This window comes from Ornithodoros turicata, chromosome 1 (genome assembly GCF_037126465.1).
Source record: "Ornithodoros turicata isolate Travis chromosome 1, ASM3712646v1, whole genome shotgun sequence".
In the NCBI taxonomy this organism is placed as follows: domain Eukaryota; kingdom Metazoa; phylum Arthropoda; class Arachnida; order Ixodida; family Argasidae; genus Ornithodoros; species Ornithodoros turicata.
In genome coordinates, this window is record NC_088201.1 from 75,500,159 (window position 1) to 75,523,995 (window position 23,837).

General features: G+C 46.4%; 1 long non-coding RNA gene and 1 other non-coding gene across 2 annotated transcripts; one reads left to right on the plus strand and one right to left on the minus strand.

Annotated features, from left to right (window-relative positions):
* Positions 1 to 13,865: 13,865 nt before the first annotated feature.
* Positions 13,866 to 14,660, minus strand: LOC135401040 (uncharacterized). Its single transcript, XR_010424707.1, has 2 exons — positions 14,386 to 14,660; positions 13,866 to 14,041 (listed from the first exon to the last, which is right to left on the minus strand). It is a non-coding gene; the product is annotated as an uncharacterized LOC135401040 (long non-coding RNA).
* Positions 14,661 to 17,269: 2,609 nt separating this feature from the next.
* Trnas-gga (transfer RNA serine (anticodon GGA)) lies at positions 17,270 to 17,346 on the plus strand. The gene has a single exon. It is a non-coding gene; the product is annotated as a tRNA-Ser (tRNA).
* The last annotated feature ends 6,491 nt before the right edge of the window (positions 17,347 to 23,837 follow it).

Sequence of the window (23,837 nt, forward strand, 5' to 3'; positions counted from 1 at the left end):
CCTTCCATTAATCGCGCGCCCGCTCCTAGCGGCAACAAGTTGCTTCTCCATTTCGGTTTCGCTCTCGTTTCTTTGCGCACGTTTATTTGAAAACGCCGTATAAAGGCAGCACACACTGCGCTCGCGTCATCATTCTGACCGATACGTGGAAAACGCCATGTGTGGTTTATTCTCCTGCGTTCCTCGCCGACGAGGAAAGACAAAAAACGAAGAACTTCGCGAATTTAATCGCGGCATCGTGGAGGAAGCGTTCCAAGTTCATCGCCTGGAGTGGTTGCAAGCACGTCAAGAAATGTGTGAGGACAAGATGAAGACGCTCGACCGCATCTTAGCGGAGGATAGACTGATGAAAAAGAAGCTTTTTAGAAGAACTTTAGAAGAAGAAAGAAGAACTTTAGCCTGGATAATCTGCATTGGGAACGCAGTTCCGATCTAGAGGACGACGACGACGTGTAAATAAACGAGATGGATTTTGCTAAGAGTCTCAGTCTCTTCTTTTTCTTCGTGCAATGTGTACACACGCACGCAACATGTCTTCCCCGTAACCTTTTTGTTTCCACCACCGTTTTTGCTGTATCTTAAGCGGCCCCTCCATGTGCAACAAGTCTACGTTCGTTGTGAACTTGTTGAGGAACCTGAATGACGTCGTGGACAAGCCTCCTTCACAAATATTCTACGTGCAGAAATATGCTTCGCCGAGCATGCAGGACGAATTTGGGGACTCTGTAAAATTTACCAAGGAGCTACCACGAGAGTGGGACACGTCGCGCGCTACGCTCATCGTCGTCGACGATCACATGACCGACGCCGATTCCTTGAAGGAGGTGACCGATCTTTTCATTAGGGGTTCACACCAGGCCAACGCGTCGATCTTCTTACTCGTTCAAAACATCTTTTTTAACAGTAGCCATTTTAGAACTATATATGACGACGCCACTTACGTCGTCCTGTGGCGCACCGTGCGCAGCGTCCACCAGATGGAACATTTCGGGCAACAGCTATTTGGCAAAAAAAGATTGGGGTATTGTCTGGACGCATATAAACAAGCGATGTCATCGCCCCATGCTTATTTACTCGTGGATCTTCACAACTATACGCACGAGGATCATAGGTTGCGTAGCAATATCTTTCCGGGATAACATCAATTTATCTACTCTCCGAAATGAATCTCCGCCCTCACCTCACTTTACTCAAAGTGCTCTCTACTCTACCCCTCCGCACCGTCGCGACGTCTTGAGACGTTCTTCTTCGTCCGACATGAAACACCTCTCCGAAATTTGCGTCAATGTATTGAACGGAAAGGTGGCTCTTGCTCCAGACATGTTCGCACGTTTGAAGAAGCACAAACGCTTCTTACGTCGGCTCGGCTACAAGAAGATTCACAAGAATCCGCAACGTTTGAAGCGCTATCTGTCTCAGTAGCGAGGGCTGGGCGTTCTTTCTTTGGTGGTTCCTCTCATGCTTTCCGCCGTGTTGAACCTCTTCGCCAATGGCCAAGAGAATTGAAGTGACCACTTCCATGGGAAACATTCTTTCCTCAAAGGAGAGTGACGACGTCAAAGTGAAACTCATACTGCAAGCACTGTATCGCATACTCAAGCAGTGCGGATTCAACCCCTATGACAATAAAAACGAGGCGTCCGATGCTACAAATAACTTTGACTATTCGCTCCTCTCTCCAGAGGTGGACGAAGAGGAAGCGGAAAGGGTCGTCTCGGAATTAAAGAAGGTTATTTCCTGGGGTCGCGAGGGTTGTGTCTCTGTGTCGGCACATCACGCACACAAGCGCATCACGCACTCCTCCGTTTATGAACTCGTCAACTATTTGTTGCAATGTAAGACAGGAAAGAAACCTTCCTGGTTCCCCAAAGTCTTGAAACTATTGCGCCTGATTTCTGTACCCAAATCTCGCGAGCCTCAACAGCAGCAGCAGCAAGCCTCCATTGTGTGGACGACGTATGGAGGGATATGAGAAACCAGAGGGTGGTTTGGGGGGAGTGGACCGCTATAGAAAAGCGCATCACATGAGCAAAAAGAAGGCTCTCGCCATTCTCAGAAAGCTGGACGCCTACACGCTACACCATCCAGTGAGAAGAAAGTTTAATAGGAGACACATGATCGCGCTCAAGGTCAACAAGGTGTGGCAAATGGATCTGGCCGACTTTTCAAAATACAAGATGTTCAACGGTGGCTATCGCTACATTCTCGTGGCGATCGATTCCCTCTCCCGCTTTCTGCGCACCCTCCCGCTAAAGACGACACGCCCTGCCGAAATGAAAAGGGCCATGATAAGACTTTTTCGGGGAGGTAACGCGCCTACACACATCTTTTGCGACAGAGGAGGGGAATTCTACAACAAGATCGTCAAGGAGTACCTGGCACGAAAGAAGGTCCACATGTATTCCACCTTCTCTCCCGTAATCAAAGCTTCACAAGCCGAACGAGTCATAAGAACATTGCGCGACAGAATATTCCGTTATTTTAGAGTAACCGGAAAATACCACTTCGTCTCCGCACTTCCCAAGATCGTGCACAACTACAACAACACCAAACACAGGACGTTGGGCAACAGCCCGTCCGAAGTCACGCCCGAAAACTAATTGGAACTGTTCAATAAAACAAATGGGAAGCCTGTCGTACCTCTCGTGAAACCGTGAAAAAGAAGCTCAAAGTCGGGGATAAAGCGAGGGACCTACTACACAGAAAAGGTTTTCAAAAGAGCTTGGAAGGGAGTTGGTTGCCTCAGATTTTCACAGTCTCCCGCCTGAGAGACACCTACCCTCCCGTCGTGCATTTTGAAGTTTACCAGAGTAAGGAAGTAGACGGATCATTCTACCCCGAGGAGGTATTCGTCGTAACCCGAGATGCCAATCAGCCTTGGCCAGTAACGAAAGTGCTGAGAAAGAAGAAAGTGAACGGTCAGAGCTTCTCCTTGGTTCGCTGGTTCGGTTACGATAAAGAACACGACAGTTGGGTTCCGTGCAGCGACGTGGTTAAGATTTGGAAATGACGTCAGACATCTACGTCCACCTCCTCTCGAACGCCAGCATGGATAAGTTTCCCTCGAGTAAACTCAACGCTTTCACGGTAGCTTTCGATAGACCGCTCCAGCTCTCGAATCGCTATAAAGTCGGTTTGATGGATCTCAGCATAAGCTACGATTTTTTAAATATTGGATACGAAAGGCAAGATGTGAAAATCGAGGTTTCTTTCGAGGACATGGTCGAAGCCGGGAGAACTTTTCGCATCACCTTGGATCTCGAGAGGGATTTGGGAAAAACCCTTTTGGAATTTAACGTGAAAGCTGTGGAATTGGACCCTCGGCTCGCACAGGCGCTCGACGCCTCGCTGGCATCGCGCGAGGCATGTCGTGCGGTGAAGCCTCCCGAATTGAGCGAACGTGAAGCCACCTCCATCTTATTGGAGCACAACCCACCCGTCGCCAAAGGTAGAACCAATTTAACGTTACATTTCAAATATGTACCGGAATTCCCCCAAAATATTTCCCGTGTACATGGGACCCCTTTTCCAACGAGGGGGTCGTGTGTTGAGCAACATTTCCAAGTTTATCGTACCCATCTGGCAGCAAATAAAACCGATTTCCAAGAAAACGTTGAAGCGCTTGGTGCGGAATTTGGCCGACGGCGAAGGAGTATCGCGCGCAGTAAAAAAGCTGGCCATAGCGACGGGGAGAGACATGCTGGATTCCATGGAGGGCTCGGGAAGGAACAATGAAACGAAACGTTGCAAAAGAGAACAAAAGGTGCCGACACACGACACACCTGCAGATATCTTTGGTTCGCCGTGAGGGTCACACATCCACTGTGCGCTCCGACCATCATGACGTCAACGAAAGACAAAAAACAGTCGCAATGCACGCCGCTCTGTCTGACGAGTGACGTGATGATCTTCGAACCCCCTTCCATTCAATACGGCGTAGAAGATACTACGTACCAACTCTTTTATCGGGTCAACAGGGTAAATAATACAGTGATCGAATTTTCTATTCAAAATTTGCAAAGGGCACACTTGGATCTCTACGGCAGCTTCGTGTCTTGGACCGCGCGCATTGTTCACGAGGATGGGGAAGAAATGGATGAGAAAGATGTTGTTTTCCCAATAAACCACCTGTTGAGTGGCATGTTTAAGACGGTCACCGTTTATGTGAACAACAAGCTCGTCAGCTCCAACGAGTTGTACGCCTACAGGATTATATTGGATGTCGTGCTTCATTCTACGCCACTGGCTCAAGAGACCGTGCACGCAGCTGGACTCTTTGTCGAGGACGACGAACATTTAAAAAACGATTATGACGTCTCGTCTCGCGGTCCGAAACAACGTTACGAAGCGACGAAGGGTGGAAAATACTTTAACCTGGTCGGACAGATCAATACCGACCTGTTTCAACAGCCGCGCCTGATGGTACCTGCTGTCGAAATTCGCGTAGTTTTCCTGTTAAAGAACGACGAATTTAAACTCATATCGGCCCCCAATGACAAGAAAATGTACAATTACGAGGTGGACATTAAAGAGATGACGTTACACTTGAAAAAGGTGACGCTGGCACCTTCCCTGTTTTTGGAATACAAGTGACGGCTTCAGACCACGCCAGCCATCTACGTGTTACGCGGAATGGAAACGAAAGTGCAGAGTTTGAGCGCTGGGAGCTTGGACGCTCACTTTGAAAACGTGTACCCCGAAAGGGTGCCTTCCAAATTATGCGTCGCCCTGCTCGCCATGTCCGACTTTCTCGGGGACATCCAGTCGAACCCCTACAAATTCCGCCATCACGACCTGTCTTATTCGATGCTCTCCGTGGACGGCCAGCAAGTGCGAGCCGAGTACGACTTTAAGAACGACCTCGACAAAATTCCCTACGTTAACTTCTTGCAAGAACTGGGTGAAAAACATTTCAAGTACAGCTACGACAGATTTAAAACGAACGGGTTCCTTCTCTACTTCAACTTGGACGTGGACAAGTGTTCTTCTCCTTCGCATTTGAACGAGTGGCGAAAAGGAAACGTTCATCTGCAATTACGCTTCGCTAAAGCCCTTCCACACGCGGTCACCGTCCTCTTGATTTCCGAGTGCCCCAAGCTCATGTGCATCGACAAAGACCGTACGGTCACCTTCCCATAGAAAAGATGTACGAGAGCGAAATCTTAGAACTCGTGTCCCTGAACCCCCTCGCTTCCTCCATGCTGAGAGGCATTTGCGCTTCCGACGAAGCCTATGTTTTACGCAAGCCCGGCTATTTAATCATCAATACGGAAGAGCGAAGAAAGTGCGCCCATCGAAGCAAACCTTCGAAAGACTTCACTAGTAGACGAGTATAACCACAAGTGTATTCAATCGCCTTTTTCGCCTTACTGCGGGCTTTTTTGTATCTACGTAGCCACGCGCATGTCGAAACGCTAGAGCTTGAAAAATTGTGTATCCATGTTTTCCTGTAACCTCGAAGAAAATGAAGAAACAATAAAACGTCTCCTCATGAGCAAACTCGTTTCGTAAAATAGTCAATTTTTTCATGACATACACAAGACGCTTAAGAGACGATCTTACAACGTGCTGAACCGACGCTCGTCGCCGGTCACCGTGACGTCGAGGGATGTGTGGAGAAGCCAGTAGCGACGGACAATGGGTCAGTTGAAACCCGCGTTGGTGAGACACGGGTCAACTGCCTCTCCTCGTCTATACTTTTCCAATAGCTCGAGCTTGTAATCTACGAAACGCTTCATTTTCTTTCCAATCTTCCCACTGACAGTGAACAGACGTAAGGGTATCGTCTTGTGAATCGAGCGAAAGTCACCCTCGCAGCCCTCGCCGTGAATATAATCGCGTAATCGCAGCAAGTCCCGATACATTCGCGTTTGCACAAAGGTTGCAAACCTCTGCTAGGGCGTCATGACTGAGACGGAATGAGAGTTTACACAACCTTTTTTTATTTATCGTGAGAGGTTATACATGAATTAGTCTCCAGCTTTGGTTCCGTAGCTGGGAAGACAGCCCAAATACGGACGAAGGCTCGAGTCTAACCAATGGCTGGGGTTTCTCGACCAGAGTCCACCGCAAGGACAGGTGCTCAGCTGATCGACGATTCACAAAAAGAAGGTCTTTGGAGGAGGCTTGAAGGTTAGGACCAGGGGTAGATCTCCCGTCAGTAGCCATTCGTAATCTGCACGAAAGGAGCGTGACATGTTTTTATTTTAAACACACACGTACAGTCTTCTTCAGTCACAGAGTGACACTGATGGTCCATCTTCTCCATCTTCCTTCAATAGTCAAAGTCCTTCGCAACGTACGTCGAACGGTACCGTCCGACAGCCGAGAAACGGGCATATCAATCGGTCCGTCCAATGCTTTTGCTCTGAAAAAATGTGACTGGTTATCGAACGTATTAAAAATAATGAGGAGGCGTACCTTTAGACCACAATGCACCGCAGTTGGTGCAGAAGAAGCGGGCGATGCCAATCTCCTGAAATATGTGAGATGGGAAAAACCAACTTCACGCGCCGCAAAGGTGTTGTAAACTGCAAACGAAACTCTTCAAACATTTCTACGATGATGATGTCATGGGTATTACTTAAGAGGATCTACCAAGCTGAGCATGGTGGCGCGAGAATGACAATCAAACGATCGCTTCGACAATTATAGTAAAGCTTTTCCTCTTACTCTCTATAACGCCCTTGAACGTGTTTGGATGTATTTGAACACGTTTCGACGTGTTTATGCACGAACCCCGCGATACGAAAACGTCATGCAGCACGAATTAGTCTAGTGGTTAGTGTATCGTGTTAGTGATGACGAGCTCGCTACGGGAACTCTCCTTGTTGAGAGTTCTTCTCCATTCTCCACTTCTTCCCAAGAAGCGTGGATACGGGGACAATTTTGTAAAGCGTGGTAGCTGAACACTTTCACGTATTGATGACGCGAGCGCAGTGCGCGCTACCTTTATACAAATAAACACGCACAAAGAAACGAGAGTGAAACCGAAACGGAGAAGCAACCCGTTGCCGCTAGGAGCGCGCGCAGTGGAAGGAGCAGAGAGCAAATCCGAAACGGGGAGCGCCCGCGAGGAGCATGCGCGTACATGCGTAGCGGCCGCGGAGAGGAGCTCCAGTCACTTGCTCGCTGGCTCTCGTGGAGTGAGGACATGCGGTCGGTCACTCCGCCGTCCCCGCGCTGCGTCAGTCGAGGCTTTGACTGGCGTCGGGATCGGACGCACCGTCGCCACGGGGGAAAAGGTGAGTGATTTGAGTTACCCAATGTTTGCGCGTTGTTTTACTGTGCTCGTGTTGAGCCTTTTCTCGCATGTTTGCCGTAACGGATAGGCCTTATTCCCTGTACGCGCATGTTTAGACTTTAGCAGTGACCCGTAGCGTACCAAAGCCTGTTGACGCACGTTTAGCGTTGTCAGCCTAGTGTTTTGTGGTTGTCGTCTTGTGTTAGCTGTTGAATTTCGTAGCGTTGTGTGGTGACGCTGTGGTTAGGCCTAACCGGTCGCCCCTAAGCCTTTTCCTCGATGTGTACTGTTTTCTCCGTGCTGTTTAGCAGTAGCGGTTAGGCCTTTTCCACGCTCTCTGGCATGTCTAGACTTGTTGAGTAGTGTTGCAATTTTACCTGCTGCTAGTATCTTGTTGTTCTCTGTCTTTCTCGCATAGAGCTATGATGGTGGCGCCATCTGGTGTGATGCCTTGCAACTAGGTGGCCACCTATCTTCGATCTATGCAACTACCGGCCGTCAACAAGCAACATGGCAGTCACTGGTCACTCGGATGTTCCGGAGCGCTTTCTTCGCCACGGCATCTTTGATTTTCGAATACATCGTTTCTCTCCACTCTATTTCTATCGATTTTTTTCTTTTTTATGGGCACAGGTTGCCGCCAACTCACACCTTGGTCTGGACACGAGTTAGATGCTCCCCAATTAGTGTAATGACTCCCTGGAGGGTGCTGATTAATGGGGGTCCCAATTAACTCTAATTGCTAATTAAATCGTGTTTAGACCAAGTTGTGAGGTGGCGGCAGCTTGTGTCCATCACATACTACTCGCTCATAACCACAGTTGCTTCGCGGCGTTAACACGAAAAAAAATCACTCAGTGTTCTCTACTTGTTCACCGCCGCGAATGTCGGTGACCTTCTGTATACCTAGCCACTGCAGGGATTTGGGACACGTCTTCAATTCTGAATGTATTTAGTAGGCATGTACCAACCCAATCCGCGAATATACAAATCCTCGAATCCTAGGTAGGGATTCGAGATTCGCGAATCCGAATCCCATTGCCTAAAACTGCGAATCGAATCTTTCGAATCCACCAACCACGTTTGTTCGTTTCGTTTTAAAATCGGCGCCTCCAAGCTCCGATTGCTTGGCCAGTAGCCCCCGGGGAGCGACAAAGCCATAACGTAAAGCTCCAATATTAGAAGTTTAAAAGTAACACGGTTTTGCTTTGATTGCTTCTTAGTTTTATGGAGGGAACTCAGACTCCTGAGTTTATGTATTTCCTGTCGATGAACACCATGTTAAATAAGTTACACTTAGGAGGGTGTATATGCCGAGACAGCACAAGATGTTGCAAATTTGTTGCATCACTGTTACCGCAACGTTTAAGTGTTGCAGCGATGTTTCATGCCCACATTCGTCGTTGTAGCAATATACTTGCTTCAATGTTCATGCTATGTCTCAAAGATTGCGTAAAACTAACATTACGATGATGTTACTGAAGCAATGTTGAATATGTTAGACTCAGGTAATGTGGCGTTTACATTGTTGATGCAATGTTTTGCAAGCAATGTCAATGGTATGTTGTGATTGCATTTCTTCCGAAACGCTTAATCAGCGATGTAAATTAAACGCTTGTGCAATATCTTTATTTCAGTGTATTTGCCGTATTTCAAAAGATGCGTAAGAGCTAACATCCCTGCTGGAAACCGTCTCGTTCAAAATCCCATGAAAATCTCATTGAACCTATTGGATATCATGTACGCAAGTCTCATTCAGTGACTGCGAAAATTCTCATTCCCAATAGATGATTTGGGACAAATATTACATTGAAAATGATGCCATATTCAATGAGTCTTAATGAGAAATCACAGTATGTGTTAATGAGATGTAATGAGAAATCACAGCAAGTGTTAATGAGATGTAATGAGAAATCACAGCAAGTGTTAATGAGATGTAATGAGAAGTGGTGGCTTCAAACTCATTGAATGTCCCCGTCATGTCTCATTGAACCAATAAGCCCCAGCAGGATATTTCTCATTGGAATGGTTCTCCATTTCAATTCGCCAGTAGGTTTGTTGTGGTATAGTCACATTAGATGTGTAGAGCTTTCCAATGAGTATAAATGAATTCCCGCAAAAATGAATTAAACTCAATGTGATTTGGATAATTTACTGGATCAATGCACTACATATTGTATTCTATCACAGCACATATTTCAGCTTGGGTGTAATATTCTCAGTCGCACTGTGCCTTCACAGATGCGAAATGTTTGGCTAGTAATACGTCGTGCATCAGACAGTGGGAAATAGAAAATCTAAAAGATGTAATTAACATTTAGCAGTAGCTGAAGGCGCAGCCTCCTTCACTCCTGCTTCTTTTCCAGGGAGCACCTCATAAAGCGCAACAATTCAGTGTAAACCGAACACTAGAGAAGAGGTTGCCGGCAGTCACTGTACAGAATTAAGAGAAACAAATTTGAAGGTATCTTGGACGGAGCAAAGTATGAAGCATTATCCCAGCCCGGTTAGGTCCTGTCATCAATTGACAACTTCTCTTATACATTTAATACCGATGGGGCACAAGTAGCACAAGTTAAATCAGCAAAAATCAGCTTGATCAATTCACGTGATGATAAATGAGCTGCCGCAAACTGTGAGGCACATTGTGGTAAAGGAAAGCTGGGCATGAACACCTTCCTCGTTTCTGTAGACGATGCAAAGGATATTTTCAGTGATGTGACATTGAAGTCATAAAAGTCATGGATGTCAGGAAGCATTGTTGAAAGCAGATTTATTGGACTATGCTGCTGTGTCGACTCCGTATCTCTGCCTCCCATGCAAAACAATGTCGGGTTTCACGGGTACTGTGGATGTAGTTGGTGCTACCATGAAGGAGAGTAGTATGCCTCAGCCATGGACCCTATCACCATTAACACCCCAAGAGAATCCACTGGTGAAGCAGCAGTGAGAGAGATTCAGCAGTCATTAAAGGACAACCTCTAATGTCTGCGGATATAAAGGACCAGCTGCACTAATAAACATGCCATATTTTGAATTTGCACACGGTGTTCTTGGGCGTTGTACGGACTGCTACAGGTACGTGGCTGTGTGAAGCCAAAGAAGCATTCTGTAGGTGTTTACTTTTATTCGTCACATAAATTGTAGTTACAAACTAGCAAAGCAAAATAGACGCCGTTTTTGCAGTTGAGTAATATGGACAGGTGAACATTCTCCGGAATAAAGTATGTAACAACAAGATCAATAATTACCAAATAATGATTAATTAACTCTTTAATTATGGGATTTCGCATAAAAGCGAGGAAACGGAAAGGAATATGTTCCTCGTTGAAAGACATTCCATGTGGAAATATGTGTTAAATGCGCACCTGTGTTGAAATGTTTTTTTTTTATTCCGTGTTAGCGCCGCGAAGCAACGGTGGCTATGAGCGGCGTGTAGACGTGGACAGATAAAGAGAGGACAGCAGGAAGGAGTGGGGGACAGGGGGGTTAGTATGCGTCCTGGGCCTTCTTCAAGGAGAACTGTGCCGACATTCGTCTAGAAAGTCTTCGGAAAACCCAGGGAAAACCTCAGACAGAACAGCCGATGACAGGATTCGAACCCGTGTCACCTCCCAGTCTCGGCGTGGAAAGCGATCACTCTAACCACTATGCCACGGGAGCTGGTGTGTTGAAATGTTCATCGCTCAATTTCGCTATGCAAATGAGCCGAAACAAGAAATACGCAGTTTGCAAACGCAGAAACGATGCGACCTTCTCCTTATCCGGGTAGAAGAGCGGTCTATCTGGCCATTAGCTCCTACATCAATCAGTTTCATCGCTCCAAATTACGTGTCCCTCCCACTTGGTTTGCATGTCGCTCTTTCTACGCCAGAAACGTGCTTAGCTCATGTTCCGGCTCATTTGCATAGCGAAATTGCGCGACAGATATTTCAACGCACGTGCGCGTTTGTGTTTTTTTTTTTGTTTTTTTTCAACATGAAATTACTTTCGACGCGGAATAGATCCCGTTCTGTTATTTCGCCTTTGCGCGAATTCCCCTAATTAAAAAGCTAATGAACTTTAGGTAATTCGTGATCATATAGTTGCATGATTTTCTTCGAGCGAATGTTCGCCTGGCCATATAACTCAACTGAAAAATGGTATCTATTTTGCTCTACTAGTTTTTAATGAAAATGTTGTAGCGAATAAAAACAAACACCCTGTATGTTTGCAAGAAACAAACAATAATCATCATTAGCAGAAGAATAATGACGCCACGGAGCTCTTTATCGAAACCACCAAAGGACTTCAGAGAATATAGCTCTTGGAAACCCTCAGAAGGGAAGGTTGGTGACTTTTCTAAGTTCACCCATGTATATAGGGTATCCTTACTGAAAACTTACATCAGATCTCGTTGAAGCAACTGATTCAAAATAAACTGTTGCACGAGGAAGCTGAAAAGGCTGAAATATGCCGAAAAAATTATGAAGTGACAATGAGCAATAAATTGGAAGATTTATTGTAAGAATGTGAGACAGTTTGGCTGCAAATGAAGACACTATCTATGCGAACGCGTTTAAAAGAAAGAAAGGTGCATGAAAAAGGAAGCTAAAACAATGAAAACGCCACTCTGCTTCATTAATTTCTGATCCAAAGTTGATCCACACTAACAGGTATGAAAACAGATATACTACAAATATGCAGTGTACATACAGCAACAGTGACAACATTATAAGGAGATAATGTGTGACACAATTTGAAGCAGGCAAAATCTGATACATGCATATGAGAAATCACGCTAAGGACACTATACCGCCGGAAGCCCCCTGGTCTCTACCGGTACCGCCCACTTTTGTACGCCTCCCAAACCTTCTGGAAAGAAGAGATCAGGTCCCCCCTCAAGTCCTCCGAGCCCATTTTCATGCTCTGGTAGACGCGAAGTTTTCTACGTTTACGGCAGCATATACTGATGGCGCGTCCCGAAACAACAAGTCCGCCTCAGCCTTCGTCATTCCATCCGAAGGCGTCGTGCACGGAAGACGCCTCTCACATCCAACCTCCTCCACAGCTGCGGAACTCTATGCCATTCTTTTCTTTCTACAACACATCGCTGATTTTCCACCCCGGGAATGGGCAGTCTTTACAGACTCCAAATCTGCCCTTCAAGCAATTGAAAATTCCGGCATACGAGGCCCATCCGCACCCCTAGTCACAGACGTGCTAATGGCTTACCACACTATCTACGCCGCAGGCCACAGGCTAGTTCTCCAGTGGGTTCCAGCCCACTGTGGTGTCGTGGGGAACGAGCAGGCCGACAGCGCCGCAGAAGCAGCACTCTCGTATCGGAAACGGACCCGTATTGTTCTGCTGAGAGGAGACCGCCGTTCCATTCTGCGAAGCCCTAGTGACACCCCTGGCTTCCCGCCAACGGACAACCGACATTCTTCCCCCCTCTATGTTGAACAGAGTTGATCCCACGCTCGCTTTCCGCATGCCACGAAACACCTCTCGTCAAGATGCTGCATTAATCCACCGAATGCGCCTCGATGTGGCCTTTACAGCTCAGTGGCGTTACCGCTTGAGGCAAGTTGACTCTCCCACCTGCTGCCACTGTGGTGCTCTTGAGGATCTGGAGCACATTCTTCTTCATTGCCCTCACTACGAACCTTCCCGAACCACACTCTCCGAGTCTCTTCGTCAGCTGGGCTCTCGCCCTTTCTCCCTATCGAAATTGCTTGGTCCCTGGCCCAATACAGCCCAGCAACGCTCTGCGCTCAAAGCTCTTCTGACATTTCTGGACATCATCGGACTTCGATCGTTATTGTGAAGGGGCTCGTTATTTTATTCCCCCCATTCCATCCAGCAATGGGGTAGAGTATCGCCTGTGGCGATGAAACTCCCCACTCTCCAAGGTCGAAAATAAAGTTGTTTGTTTGTTTATCACGAACGTCACTTATCCAGTAGCACCTTCTCATCTAATTGTCCGACAAAGTAAGTCCGTCTAGTGCAAGCGGGATGATGGCACATCATGAAGGCACTTCAGAGAACTATGGATAAATATCGGGTCACTAGAACACCTCTTGGTTCGCTTGGGAGTTGAGGATCAAGCGTCCGAAACACGCCGCTTACCTTTGTGCTAACAGAGCTCGTGCACGGGTTCAGAAACAAAATGCGTGACGGACGACCTCACCACACAAATGCAAAGACGTTCAGATTTTTATACGGTCGGTGGAGCTGAAAGGCAGGAAGCACCATCTAATTTACCAGACTGCATCTTAGATCCCACACGCCAACAGACGTATCCAGGTTCAAAACATATTCTGAATTGATGCCGATGGCATCCGCCGGAAGCTGCCGTTTACGCAATGGTCCAGGGAAAATGGCGGGCGCCCAAACCACGTGATCCCCAGGAGCCACTCACAGCGTCTCCGCTGGCCAGCGCGGGAAAAAAGCTGGAGCCCAGTGCGCATGCGCAGACCGACCTCCTTTCCCAACCTCCTTCCCCTTCTCTCCTCGGGTTTTTCGTCTCTCCTCTCGTCCCCCTTATCCCCCCAGCCTCGTCCGTTTGTCTTCGGCGCTTGCTGTCTTGCTGTAGAGCAACGATCATGCTGTCCGAAAGCAGACAATCAAAAAGCGATGGTGTATGACAAATCAACTTTATTTGTCCTCGGAAACTGCCTCGAAAAAGCTACAGTACATATCTTTTTACGTCTTGTAACAGGCTTCACTGGAGCTTTAGGTGCTTCGACATCGAAGGGCAGTTCAAAAGCCAATGCTGGGCTATGTGCGTCGTTGTTGCCGATGACTGCGGAAGAACTAAAACAAAACAAAAAATATATTGATGATCCTTAACTCTGCACGAAAATCACTGCTATGATAGGCAATCGATCTTGATTTCGTATTTGAACACCAAGGCATTTGTCACGAATGTTCGTAGATCACAGTGAATGAACGGCTGCGACGCGCATGAGTGGCAACTAGTATAACCACACATAATTTGATTAACGGCATATCAGAAACGTACAAGTTACGGCAATGCACTGCACAATGAAACGCCGCTAACGTACCGAGTGACTCGTAAATGTTGTACGTAATGCACTTAACGTGATAAACCTGCATTACTTCCTTCAGTCACAAAAAAGTAATCAAACTTGTCTTACCGTTTACCTGCAGTACGTCGGAAAGAGTGCAGACTTCCTCTCTGACGATTTCTGCGTCCTTTGGAGGTGCAGGGATTCCATCACATGTTCGTCTTCCCGCTGTTGTGATGATGAGGTGGATGTGCCATTCCGTTCTCACATTAGCAGTTCGCCACAATCTAAATCTAAAGCATTAAAAACCCTCAAACTACCCCTAGCGTCTGCGTGCACAACGGTTGCAGTCCGAGAGAACACGCGTGGCCCAACAGTCGTGATTCTCCTCCGTTCGACTGCTTCCGTTGAGCGGTTCGCGCGTTCGGATGCTCGCTCCTCAGTCAAATGACTCTCGCCCAATCAGCGCAAAGGAAATTGACGCCAGTTTTTTAGACCAATGAGCATCCAAATATTTATACATATATTGCGCAGCCAATCAGAGATCGATAGCGTACGCGCGCCGGTGGCGACATTATTTTGGAGGCGGTGCGTTTCGCTTTAGAGCCGGCGGCTGCCGATGGCGCTCGGTCGCATACGACGACGAGAGCATTATGGCTGTAGTTTTGTTTTGACCATCGTGGTTTTGACAGACTGGCAAAGCTGAAGCGTCGCAGGCTGTCGCAGTGCACAATCAGTTTTTTGCAACCTACTCAGGAACGCGGAGTTGTGTGCATAACTTTGCACACGTTTCGGTCTTTATTTATTTTATTATCTTATTTATTTATTTATTATTAGAATTATTATTCTTATTTCATTTATTTTATTATTTCATCAATATGTTTTATTGTATTTGAGCATACTTTAATATGTACACGTTGTGCAATTAATTTCGACAGTTATTTTCTTTTTCCTTTTTTTTTTGCTTTATATAAGCCCAGCTTATCTTCACAGCCAGGGGTCTAACAGTATCTGGCGTAGTCGCTGGAACATCCCACAAGGATCCCACAAGGATGCATCCCATTTTCAGCTCGAATCCAGCATTGAACTAGTCTTGTTTTCGAATGGCAGTTGGATGGTTTCACAATGTAAATTAACCTGCACTGACCCAGCATAGAAACTGCCTTGGCAGTCTTTTTTTTTTTTTTTTTTTCTAGGCTCATTCTTATGTTTGCGTGCGAAATAGAGCTCCTCTATTGCAAGTCGTCAGTGTCCTTCAGTTTTCATTGTTTGACTCACATTGCAAAGAAAGTGTTTTCAGTTTTGGACCTATCGGTGCCCTATTTCCGTGGCCGCTTTAATTATGCTGCGCCACTGTTTCAGAACCATTTGCTTCAACATGATTTCAAAGTTTTTCGTCTGCACGGGCACTTGGGAAAGGTGTAGGGCTCGAGACCGTTCACATATTTAAAAAATGCAAGGGCAGTATCGCCTTCATCATCCACCGCTTACGAGCGAATGATCGCCAAAGGGGTCGTGTACAATGCCACTACATATCATATTAAATGCCGAGATTATTCGCATTAGCTTTCGTCAAGAGGGTCAGCAAACGGTAAGTTTACTGACACTTTTGGAATACAACAGTGTTCGGAACACACGTAACAATATGCTATGTTTCGCATTGAGTAAGAATACCTACACCTGTAGTGTTGGCATGTAGACGTATGCGCATGGCACTAAATGAGCAGTTTGTGGTGACCAAGTTGCCAGACAAGATTGAATATGAGTGATGACTACCGTTGTGAAAAACTGTTTTTCCTTTCTTGGTAAAATTTATTTCATTGCATGTATCATTCAAATTTTTAATTGTATTAGTAGTGCGACAATCTTGAGGTAATCATTGATGTCTTTTCTAGCAGTTCCTTTTTTTCTAAGATAACGTAAGCTATAACCATCAATCTTTCTTACACGATGTCATGTACCGTGTTTTTGAGATTTTCCTGTTTGAAGTATATACTTAGAGCTGTCACATACAAGCGTACATTATTTGTATATGTTTTAGTATATATTGTTTACACAATTTTGTTCACCACTTGTACACACAATGTGCATGCAAAACTATGCATGGGTAGAGAGCATACTTCACTTGAGGCACTCCTGCGTATTTCTATATGCATGCTCGTGGGGAAAAGAATATTCCCTTTCACTCTCGTGCAGTACAAAAAAATATATGAATTTAAATGTAAGCAATTTAAAACTCGTCAGTTGCGTAGTTTGTGCCCATTGAAGTGTGTAGGAATTCAAACACGTTTCGAATAGAATATATTTTAAATTAGAATGATTGACCTCTGTATTCAGTGTACACCAACTTGCTCTATCCCTCGAATGTGTCTTTCATGATCTTCATCCTTTCATCTATGCATGGAGCAGTCCTATCCGCACAACATGTTTGCTCACATTAATTCAATTGACACAGTGATCATGATGGTTAGATGCTAAACCAATTGCCCAATTCGTTCTTCTTCTGTGAAGGGGATCTTCATTGCACAACACGTCGGTTCAGATTGCTCCAATGGACCTTTTCCAAGGTATATCTAAACTGGTAGCAAAAACAAGCGAGAATACTAACGTAAACAACGAGATTTGGCCGAGGCAGACCAACAATTAGGGACGACACAAACAAATAAGCCTCAAACGCCCAGAAATTAACGAATGCAAACAACTCAGGGAAAAGAGGTTAGCATATCTGACCGGAAATCAGAAGACCCAGGTTCGATTCCTGGCGTCAGCACCTCTTTTCCCTGAGTTGTTTGCATTCGTTAATTTCTGGGCGTTTGAGGCTTACTTGTCTGTGTCGTCCCTAATTGCTGGTCTGCCTCGGCCGAATCTCGTTGTTTACGTCGTTTACAATCGCCCTGCCTCGTGTCTGAATGAGAGAGTGAGTGAGAAAGATGTAAGAGAGAATGGGAATAGCGTGGTTGGTTGTCCGTCCCCCCCGTACTTGAGGCACTCAATGGCTCAAGGGAAACGGCGTGCTGGTGTGGTGTGGTGTAGTGGTTAGCATATCTGACCGGAAATCAGAAGACCCAGGTTCGATTCCTGGCGTCAGCACCTCTTTTCCCTGAGTTGTTTGCATTCGAGAATACTAAATCAGACCCATCGGCAAGGCTACCATCATGAGGCGCGAGCGATCCTGGGTGTTGACAGTAGAGGTACAGGGTCGGACACACATAAGAGTATCGCGGGAGCGCATGACCTGCAAGTACGCCAGCGCCGCGTAACGGATGCTCCTGGGTTTAGGACCTCGTGCCTCGCGAACGTTCGCCACCTCTCGGTTGGGTTCGTCATTGCTCTCGTGGCGCGGGCGGGTGGGGAGACCCACCTGCTGTTGCTATTCAGTCTCTGCTGGCGATGTTTTGATCGGTGCGTGGCGCGGCGTAATCTTTTACAACATCAACGTTTTATCGGGATCGAGAAGGAAAGTGAAACAGGCGCATGTAATGACATACGATGCATCCTTTGCAAACGTCATAACAAGAAAATAAACAGATAACTATACATAACAATAAACAGTTACTACATGACAAAATCGGAAGATTTAACAACACCGTTTTAACACCGTAGTAACGACACAACGTATGCCGCGACATGCGCCTGTTTCACATTTATTCTCGATTCCAATAGGACAAATATTACGTCGCGCCACGCACTGATCAAAACATCGCCAGCAGAGACTGAATAGCAAGAGCAGGTGGGTCTCCCCGCCCGCCGGCGCCACGAGAGCAATGAGGAACCCAACCGAGAGGTGGCGAACGTTCACTAGGCGCGAGGTCTCAAACCCAGGAACATCCGTAACGCGGCGCTGGCGTACTTGCAGGTCATGCGCTCCCGCGATACTCTTATGTGTGTCCGACCCTGTACGATCGTAAACACAAAAACTTTAGAACGTGGGCATGGGTTGTGTGCGTACTAATAGGTTATCCATAATTTCAATGTAGAAAAAACGTTCTGTTGCCCCACTCGTGCACATATACGAAATCATCTACCACCCGAGTACGTTTCCGCATCCTGCTCCTTTGCGCATGTGTCACAGTGGGCGTGTTTATCCGTGCATTGTAATGCGGAGTACTTTTTGGGTTAAACAGGTAGCGACGTTGACATCTCGGAGCTGTAGGCCAAGATTAACAGGTGTGAACTGATGAATACAATGCATCCCCTGTTGCTGGCCCCGCGAAAAAAAAAAAAAATTCATGGGACGAGCGGCCATGATAGCGTGAGTGTTAGCAGGAATCAGCTGTGCACCAACGATGTCATGTTTTGTTGCAATGGCAACTCATTGAATAAATGCAAACGTCTAATCACTGCGTGTGCGTATTGCTCTAGGTGAGAAATGGAGCTTAAGTGAACCTTCTTCCTCGTTTCTGTGTGATATCACGGTGCCCTTCTGTTTGGAGTTGTCAAGATATGTGACAACTATATGCATTTCGTATTGATATGTTTCATTAAACCTGATACGATTTATTTTTTCTGTGTTCTCGTCTGGTACTGTTGCACGGGTGAGGAAACTGGAATACAACGCAAACGAAGTGCGCTAACGAAAACGTGCCATAGCCAATTATGCACTACTTATTATTCGTACTGCTGACGTCACCTCTGACGCCATTTATTTACAATCGTAGTAGTCCGCGCAACGGATGGATGGCGCGGACCGTCTCTACACTCTAAATCTTTTCACACCTTTAAAGGTGTAACAGCGTGCATGGCGCACGCCTTTTTAGGTGTAATTTTGGTAACATCATAATGGAGCACGGTTTCGCACAAATTTTCTTTACTCGAGTGTTGTCTGTCCTCCAAAAATTTAGTCTTGCAACATCTCAACATTGTTCAACAGTATTGTAGACAGTTGCGCGTGCTCGATTATCGATAGCGATGCATATATGCATTAGCTCGTACCGACGATATCCAAAACATAATGAAAGCAAGATTTGCACTGACACTTGATCTTTAGTAATGCTTTCCGAATTTTGTAAAATATCATACCGGAGATGCAATGTTACGCAACCAGATTGAATGTGCATAGCGCACACCTATAAAGGTGTGAAAAAGTTTACAGTGTATCATGGCGTCATTCTGAAGACACAGGGGCCTATTGGAGTTGCGCTACCTGTTTAGATATACCTTGCCTTTTCCATATTCGCGTCGCCCCTGGCGGTAGAATGTCGAACGTCGTGTCTTTCCCCTCAATAATGGTGACGCTTTACGAACTGGCACGTACGTTGCGTGGGAAAGCAGCAAAAGAAGACTGGAAGAAAAATGCGGAAAGAGTGAAAGCGCATTGTACTCATTACCAGACCTCAAACGTCCGCGTAACCTTGAAACCGATTATCTCTCCACAATGAACATGACAGTCGCCATCAGGTGGGTCCATGGCGATGTTTTCCGCTCAAAGATGGCGGACTCAAGGGCTGGGCATGCGCATACGCGTTGTCGGCAATGATCCATTGGAAATCAGTGTTTCTCATTGGCACCCAGTGAACTAATTACTTGATTTGGTTCTTGATTTCCTATTAATCTTCATCATCACAACACCTGTTATAGCGCTAAAACATGAAGCTACCTTTCCCTCAACACTTCTCATTACTTCAATGAGAAATACCTGCGTTATCCACATTAAATGAATTGGGTGTCCCAGTTCTCATTGAAAGTCATTGGTTCTCATTAAACAAATTAGATCCTGGTTCCCTGGAAGACTCCTTCTCCACAACATCCGTTAGAGCGCTCAAACATAAAGTCAGCTTTCCCGCAACACTTCTCATTACTTCAATAAGAAATACCTGCGTTATTCACATTAAATGAATTGGGTGTCTCAGTTCTCATTGAAAGTCATTGGTTCTCATTGGACAAATTAGCTCCCGGTTCCCTGGAAGACTCCTTCACCACAACATCTGTTCGAGCGCTCAAACATAAAGTCAGCTTTCCCGCAACACTTCTCATTACTTCAATGAGAATACCTGCTATATTCACATTAAATGAATTGGCTGCATAAATTCTCATTGAAACTCATTGAAATTGATGTGGGCGCTTAATGAGATCGGGTCTACTTTTTCCAGCAGGGCAGTGTGATTGCGTTTCCGAAGCAATGTGCGTATGCTACACTCAAGAAAGTCGCAGTTACATTGCTGATGTGTGCAATCAATTTTAATGCAATGTTGCAATAGCATTGCTCACAAAACAGTGCATCAGTGACTTAATCTTGGCGTTGCAACACTCTCATTCTATCAATATGTCTGCTGTATTTCGAAGGATGCGTAGAGCTAACAGTGTGATTCTCTTGCCAGAGCAACGCTGCACATGGTACATTGAGGAAACGTCGCAGCTAAGAAATGTTACCTCTAAGCAACGTCTGAAACATTGCAGCAACATCGAAACAAACGTACTGCTGCAACGTTGCGCGTTTTGCATGCAGGATTTCCGCGGCACTTGCTCCAAGTGCTTCAGTAATACAATGTTTGCACGATCTTGTTCTATCTGTAATTCTCACCAATTAACAATGAATGAAATGTTCGGAACTTCGGAGATGGCTATGGACAAAAGGATCGAGACGGGGACAACATAATCTCAAAGAAAATTAATCTGACCGAGAACTTGAAATGAATTACAATCCATTCTTACGCACATGTGAATGCGCGCTGACCCTCGATATGGCGTTCTTCCACAGAATCAGTGCGACCACATCCCTTGAGCCCTCACGCGGCATAGTGGTTAGAATGATCGTCTTCCGTGCGAAGACTGGGAGGTAACACGGGTTCGAACACGGATGCTGTCTCCGGTTTTCCCAGAGCTTCCCGGTAGGATTTCCAGACGAATGTCGGCACCATTGCCCTGAAGTCTGCAGAGCAGCAGGACGATTACTGAGTATGAAGCATACTGTGTTCACTTGCACACATATCACCAAGGCTGTAGTGCTCCACCGGTGTTGCTTTTGTAACGTTGCTAAACTGTTAAATAACTGGGTCATTGGCAGTGTTGCATCAACACTGCAACATCACATTTTTTGCAATGTTGTTTCTGTAATATTGTTGCAAAATAACTAAGTCGGTCTTTAGCAAGGTCACATCAGTATTGCAATGTCACATTTCTGCAACGTTGTTTCAATAACATCGTTGCAGCATAACGAAAGCGGTCATTAGCAACATAACATCAATATTGCATGGCAATATTGGTACGATGTTACTGCAACAATTTGTGCTGACTGGGTGGGTATGTCTTCTCCCAAAATTTGTTTTTTTATTAAACAAGGGTATCAAATTCTGCTTCAAAACACTTTTCAGTAGAAGAGTTTTTTCCCTGGCTTTTTAAACTCTTAAAGAAAGGATTCGAAAGATTCGAGATTCGTAAGATTCGTGGATTCGCAGAACCTTCCTTGGATTCGGATTCGGATTCAAGAAATTCTGGATTCGTCCCATCTCTAGTATTTAGTTCTGCAGCAAAATTTCTGCTCTAACGAAGTGGAACTCTGTCGAGCCTCGAGAAAGAGGAGCCACGCGACCATGTATAACCAAACGGAGAGGGGTGTTTAACGTCCCATACGTTTGACGTCCCATATAACGTCTATCATGCGAAACTGCCTTACTAATTTACGCAATTCCTTCGGATGCCATGCAGACCGCGGGGCTGCTGGCCCACGTGGTCTCTGTGGGACTCAAGCACACAGTTAAAGTCTCCAGCAAGAATAATAGGCGAAGAATCAAGCATAAACACATCTAGGTCACGAAAGAAACTGTTCGCTCCGCCATGCCTAGCTGGCCCATAAATATAAATTGTCATTGTTCTGGAGAGAGCGGAGAGGCCCTGTCCTACGGACCATGCTGGCATTTACGAATTCTAAGGGCGGGATGAGCCTTCCAGATATCGGGCTTATGAATCGGGGCATCGCTCTCAGCACCACGTTGCGAATTGTGCACGCTGAGGAAGACTCGCCGGCGAAAGTGCTGCTCACCTACTGGGTGGAACTCCTCGGGCCAAACCCTGTCAGTGGTTCACGGGCGGTAGCACCATTGGGGTTTCACGCCGCGGTTCATACGTACTACCAACAGCTCTCGCCCCTTGTTCCTGATGGCAGCCTCGTTGCGGCTTCCCCCTCTTCGATGGCTGGTGCGCTGTTGCTGGACTCCGTGTCAGCGAGCGAGAGCCTTCGAGTGCGTGTTGAGCAGGCGTCAAACATAGCATGGACGGTGTTTACATGGCTCCCTGGATTTCTGCGGGACACCATGTGGTCTTTCGCGTGGGGCGTGCAACCCACACGGGACCGCCTGTACTCGTGGCACGTAACAGCGACAGATTTGTGCCCTTACTGCAGTGAACGTGAGACAAACATGCACGTGTTGTTTGCCTGCCGCATTGCTCGCGTCTTTTGGAACCTTGTCCGACGAAGCACGAACATAGTATGCCCAGTGCGCTTTAACCAACGTCACCCACACCGCCTTAGTGTACTTCTCACAGCTTGCGGCGCGGTTGTGCTTTGGGAGGCTCGTTGTACGGCAGTCGCGCAACGTCGTCGAGATGTGCCCATTTTTTGCTTGGTGCGGAGAGCGCGCATACTGCTCACTACTGAGTTGCAGCGGGAACTGTTCGCTATTGGAGATGACAGGTTTCTTCGTCGATGGCGCTTTCAGCCCGAGGTGGCTGCGTTACGATCAAGGGCACGCCGCCGTGAACTATATCATATCATTTCATCGATCACCATGTTGTAAATAACCGTTGTACATAATCGTTGCGTCATCCTGCAGCCCCTGAACATGTGACCATACCTGTCTCATACCTGTCTCATTAAATTTTCCTATAACAAATATAAATAGCACGGATCTTTTCCCCACCATCAAGAAAACCAAGGCAGATAACACGACCCTCAGTATCGCTACGGAAAGAGTATGTGATCGCTTACACGCTATAGAAAAAAGAAAAACCTTTCACATTATCACGTGGTGGTGGTGGTGAAAGGGCTCGCCGTTGTCGGCCTCACAGAGGTGGGCAACGTCACGACTGACGCCCTGGGGGAATGTGCGGCCTGGGCCGACTTCTAAGGGAACTGTGCCCACATATGTCTGACCAGCTCCCGTGGCTCAGTGGTTAGCGTGCTGGCCATGTCACGCCGAGACTGGGAGGTACCCGGGCTCGAATCCCGGTGCCGGCTGTGCTGTCTGGGGTTTTTCCTGGGTTTTCCACATTATCACGCCTTTCAAAGTCGCGTATATCAGCAGTCTTAGAAAAGTTAGCCACTAGCAGCAGTACAAGGTCACAATTTTCAGAACGCGCAATTTGCAATAGCGAGTGCTGCTTCGCCGGGTTTTTAAAATCCTGCACCTTCAATGTTAGGGTCCTCAAATCCATGAAAAGGCTGAAAATGGAACCTGTACTTTTAAGCTCAATGTTAATCTGCTTGTGGAGAGGCTCACAATTTTTGTCTTTTTACTGGCCGCCGCTCCAGTACTAGTGAAAGATGACTCGCTGTCACTTAAAAGAGTTGTTGATAGAAGTCGTTTTATGTCAGTAGCTTCACCACTTCGCTGCAGCGCTGGACGTTTCGACCCCTTCGACACAGC